Raw genomic sequence first — 5,725 nt, forward strand, 5'->3', positions numbered from 1 at the left:
ATTCATAAGAAAGCTTCTCATGATCAGATAAGAGAGTGTTATGATGACCTTGAAGGTTCTCAAACCTAGTCTGAAGTCTCTGAAGATTTTCAGTCAAGGTTTTAGTGCGACCATTTCTTCACCCAACATATCATCACTTTTGTCTAGCATGTTTTGAACCTTTTCAAAAGCCCTTTGTTGTTTCACAGCAATCTTAGCAAGTTTAGAGTAGCTGGGCTTGAGGTTTTCATCAGATTCATTCTCACTAGATTCAGAGGATGTATATTTGAGTACCTTGGCACCCTTTGCCATGAAGTAATAGGTGGGAGCGTAGTCATCATTGCCTTCATCAGCCTTGTTGGTGAAGCCATTTTCTTCAGAGTTGAAGATAGACTTGCTGACGAATGCAGTAGCGAGAGCTAGACTCGCTACTCCAGACTCGGACTCCTCAGATGCCTCCTCTTCCTCATGTTCCTCAGATTCAGCTTCAGAGTCCATTTCCTTGCCAATGAATGCCCGAGCCTTCTTGGAGCTGCTCTTCTGATGAAGACTTTGAGGATTTTGATGATGAAGATTTTGAGGATTTCTTCTTTTTCTTCGCATCATCAGAATTGTAATCCTTGTATTTCTTCTTCTTTGATTCATTTTCCCAATGAGGACAATCTTGAATGTAGTGTCCAGGTTTCTTGCATTTGTGACAAAGCCTCTTCTTGTAGTCACTGGATGAGGAATCATTGCTCCTTGAGGATCTTCCAAAGCGACCACGTCTTGAGAACTTTTGAAATTTCTTCACTAGCAGTGCTAGTTCCTGGCTCAGTTCTTCAGGATCACCAAGGCTGCTGCCAGAGTCTTCATCTTCAGACTCAGAAACTGCCTTGGCCTTTAGTGCACGTGATCTGCCATAGCTCGAACCATAGAGGTCTCTCTTTTCAGCAAGCTGGAACTCATGAGTATTTAGCCTTTCGAGGATATCAGCGGGGTCCAGTAACTTGTAATCAGCACGTTATTGTATCATCAATGCCAGAGTATCAAATGAGGAATCAAGCGATCTCAGCAATTTCTTCACCACCTCATGGTCGGTGATGTCAGTGGCACCAAGCGCTTGAAGCTCATTTGAGATGTCAGTGAGGCGATCGAAGATTTGTTGAACATTTTCATTGTCGAGTCTTTTGAAGCGGTTGAAGAGATTGTGAAGAACATCAACTCGAGAGTCACGCTGAGTTGAGACTCCTTCATTCACTTTGGACAGCCTATCCCAGATAAGCTTAGCAGTTTCCAAAGCACTCACTCTTCCATACTGTCCTTTGCTCAGATGGCCACATATGATATTCTTCTCTTGAGAATCGAGTTGCTTGAATCTCTTCACATCGGTAGCGTTCAGTGAGGGTGAGACAGAGGGAACACCATTTTCCACAACATGCCAGAGATCGTTATCAATTGCCTCAAGATGCATTCGCATCTTATTCTTCCAGTAGGGGTAGTTCGTCCCATCAAAGGTAGGACACCCAGCAGAGACCTTGATCATACCTGCGGTCGACATAACTAAAACTCCAGGCGGTTAAACCAAAATCACACAGAACAAGGGAGTACCTTGCTCTGATACCAATTGAAAGTGCGTTATATCAACTATAGGGGGGTGAATAGGCGATTTTTATGAATTCTTCACTGAGGAATTTGCCAGTGAGGAAATTCCTTAGCGAAGAACTACTTGCAGCGAAATAAGTACTCAAAAGTATGCATAGCAGAACACAAGCATGATCATCATGATGAAATGAAGACAAGCACAGAGTACAGAAGCGTAAACACAGGATAGCACAGGATGAAGACAAACAGACTGAAGAAATTGAACTGAGGAAATTGAGAAAGTCTTCAGTCAAAGTCTTCAAACACAGATATGAACAAGTGCACAACACACTTATGAGGAAATGAAAGAGTTGAGGAATTAGAACCAGTAAGCTTGGTGAAGACAATGATTTGGTAGACCAGTTCCAACTGTTGTCTCAGTTGTACATCTGGTTGGAGCGGCTAGGTATTTAAACCAGAGGACACACAATCCCGGACACACAGTCCTCACCGTATTCTCCTTGAGCTAAGGTCACATAGACCTCGCCCAATCACTCGTGGTAAGTCTTCAGGTGACTTCCAAACCTTCACAGACTCGGTCACTCGGCGATCCACAATTTCCTCTTGGATGCTCTAGACCATGACGCCTAACCGTCTCGAAGAAGCACAGTCTTCAAAGGTAACAAGCATCGGATCCACACGGGATCAATCTCTTCAGTGATGCTCAATCACTTTGGTTTTGTGGGTGTTTGGGTTTGGGTTTTCCTCACTTGATGATTTTCGCTCAAAGTCCTCGAAGGATGGGATGCTCTCAAATGACAAGTGTCAGTTTCTCTCGAAGCAGCCAACCGGCTAGTGGTTGTAGGGGGCGGCTATTTATAGCCTAGGGAGCAGCCCGACATGATAAGACATAAATGCCCTTCAATGATATGACCGTTAGGTAAGTAGATATTTTGGGACAGCTGGCGCATAGCACAGCAATGGTCGGAAATTTGAGTATCAAATTCCTCAGGGCTATCATGTTCCTCACTGTGTAGGCAATCCGCACTGGCGAATTCCTAACTCCTCAGTCAGAACAAATTCCTCAGAGACCAGAAGAACTTCGTCTCTGTCACTGAAGAAATTGACTGAACTGTATGAGATTTCCAATGGCTTGACTCGAAGGGATTGGTAGGTGTAGGATTTTGAGTTGAGCATCACATGGAAATTTTTCCTTAGTATTTCCTCGACCCCCTTTTACAGTACGGTGTTTCCTATGACTCAAGAAAGAGAAAATCAAACTACGAAAAAAAAGTCTTGACGCTTCATGTTCCTCAAATGAATACCAAGTCTTCAAGGTCACACCAATTTCTTCACTTTCAAAGTCTTTAGAAATCCAAAGTCTTCAGTCGAAGAACTTCATTTTTAGGGGTCGACTTTCTCTGTAAATATCAAACTCCTCATAGACTTATAGACCTGTGTACACTCATAAACACATTAGTCCCTTAACCTATAAGTCTTCAATACACCAAAATCACTAAGGTGCACTAGATGCACTTACATGGTACCATGTGGCTAGTCCTCAAATGCTATCGTGCTCCTAATGTGTCACCCCTTCAACTCTGCAGACCAAACAATATCAATAGTCCAACATATTTACAAATGAGATTAGAAGAGCTCCCATCTGTTACCTTTTCTTGGTCACTGGTTAGTACCGAATGCCCTGGCTCGCGGATCATGAACATTCCCATGACAAGTAAGCATCTAGCAACAACAAAGGTGCACATGAAGTTTGAACTCTGGCTTGTTCTTTACCCATCGTGTAATCTACTTCAATGCACCTGTTCTTTCCATCTCCAATTAAGTGCCCTTGGTAAAATTCTACTTGGTCCTACAACTCAATTAGCCCGCCGAACAAAAAAATTGTATTTAATAACAGTTGCTTATATAGTGCTCATGCTAGTTTATTTGTTGGGATACAGTGAAGAAGCCCAAAGGATACACAACATTTAGCAATGACAAGAGTATTCGATACCAAAATATACCTGCCAATTCATCACAGAAAATTTAAATATCACTATACAAGACATGACAAAATTGAAGGGAGACGCAAGGTTACTTCAAAACGGATAGTTTAGAGATGCGCAACAGTCTATACCAATCATGCTACATCATAAGCTACAAGAAGAATAACAAGTGGGGAGTAGAAGACATACCCTTCCTTCCACTAAATCATGCCTGCCAATGTTGACACAGTACATCCAATGGCCTGTGCAGAGTTGAGGCACGGCGTATGATTTTCATTCATGTCCCATGGGTTAAGAACTCTTTTCTTATTTATTGCTCTCTCATTAATGGTTCCAGGTATAGCTACATTGATCAACCTATTGACAAACGATCCAGCAATGAATTAACATAAGCAACGGCTAGCAGACAATTTATGTGCAAAGAGTAAATGTGCAGGACTCTGTAGCTATCTAGAAATCCATCTCATGGTCTGAAAATAACACCATCCCTAATAAGTTGACTGCCGGATGGGTCGATTGGCAAGTTCTTCTTCAAGAATGGGTTTTCACCCAGATAAGTGTTAATGTGCGCCACATAAGAAGAATTCCCCGCCTGGTTGAGATTGTGCAGCAGCGTAGTATGGTGGATTTGAGGGCCGATGGTGAATTCCTCCTGCCAACAGCGGCCAGCCTCGCCACCGCCGCCCACGGCGTCGCTACCTTGTAGCTCACCCTTGCTTGCAGATTCACAAATATCGATCAGACAGGAGCGCATTTGTTCATCTCTTGAACAACAAATACATAAACACATTGGGATATGGGTCTCTGGGATCAAAACATGAGTATGACATACTGATGGATAAATAGCACGAACTGAAGATAATCTGGACACAAATTTGTTACTTATCCATCTTCTCTCAAATGTGAAAAAAACGAATGGATCTGTTGTACCAGTGACAGGGATGGTGGCACAACAAATTGGGGGCTGACCTGTGAAACGATGGGTGAGGTGCGTTCAATCTTGAGACGAATATGGCAGTAGGTGGGTTTGTTCGCCGGCCACCCATAACAGTACGCAGTGAGAGGTCGATGAAGACGGCGGCATGACGATGCAAAAGCAGGCACAGATCGGTGAGGGGCCGACGTGGACGATTCATCGCGTCGCCAGCACCCTGGCCCGTGCCAGGCGGCAGGTCGGGCGCGATGGATGGGCTCGGCGGCGGCTCCCGCGGCGAAGGGCGGTGGCTCGGGCGCGACGGACGGGCTCGGCGGCGGCTCCCCCGGCGAAGGGCGTGGCGGGCGTCTCCGGCGGCTAACGGCTGCGGGAGGAACGGAGAGGAGGAGTGGGCGAGAGGTCGAGGTCATGCGGGCGGGGCGAGAGGACGTGGGGGTGTGCGTTGTTTGCTCTTTTTTTGAACGGCAGAGAGTGGTTTTGAACAGAGGACGTGTGGGGTGACACGAAGTGTGGGATTAGCGTTTCATTAACGAAGACTATTTCGTTAACGACGTATCTAGGCCATTGATGATGTGATTAGACGGTCCAGGTTTTAAGTTGGATCTGCCTTCTCTTTCTTTTATAGGGGTAGTAGATAGATGAAATCATATAAGAGTACAATAACTTTTAACTTTTATTTTTTGGGCCATCCTTTTAATCTTATTTTGATTCTTAGATTTCTCACATTTCGTTTGGCACGTACACGGTTCCTTTGTTTTTGACATGGCACATACACGATTCTTGGATGATCATAATACGGTTTTTTTGTTGCGAAAAATGGTCATGATGCCTTGGATGATCCATTGGTGTGTTGTATTTGGTTCCACCGCGCACCAGATTTTTTCTTTTACTTTGTAATACGTGTCTCATTCATATCATAAAGATGAAAGTACAAGCCACGTAAGGATCGACATGACAAAACTGAAAAGATAGTAGAACATCTCTGAGCTAGCTAGACACCAACGCTCCGCCACCTGCCTCCAGCCCGACCACAGTAGCTACTGAAGAAAAGAACGACGTATCACCTCCTCACCCAAGCTCGACGCGGCTCAATCGCTGATATGCAGATTTGTGGACCTCCAAGGTGGCTCACCAAAACTGAAGTCATTGTTGCTGAATGAACCAGATCTAGGCAACACCCCGGACACGCTATCGAACTCAAGATCTAGCACCCCAGCACGACTAAGATGCCGAAGGAGGAAAC

At 44.6% G+C, this 5,725-nt stretch overlaps 1 long non-coding RNA gene across 1 annotated transcript; it reads right to left on the reverse strand.

Moving 5' to 3' along the window:
• Nucleotides 1-2,857: 2,857 nt before the first annotated feature.
• LOC109750800 (uncharacterized) lies at nucleotides 2,858-3,869 on the reverse strand. The gene is made up of 4 exons (XR_006669030.2): nucleotides 3,738-3,869; nucleotides 3,213-3,285; nucleotides 3,083-3,143; nucleotides 2,858-2,997 (listed from the first exon to the last, which is right to left on the reverse strand). It is a non-coding gene; the product is annotated as an uncharacterized lncRNA (long non-coding RNA).
• Between the last annotated feature and the right edge of the window lie 1,856 nt (nucleotides 3,870-5,725).

The sequence above is a fragment of the Aegilops tauschii genome, chromosome 1 (genome assembly GCF_002575655.3).
Source record: "Aegilops tauschii subsp. strangulata cultivar AL8/78 chromosome 1, Aet v6.0, whole genome shotgun sequence".
Classification (NCBI taxonomy): domain Eukaryota; kingdom Viridiplantae; phylum Streptophyta; class Magnoliopsida; order Poales; family Poaceae; genus Aegilops; species Aegilops tauschii.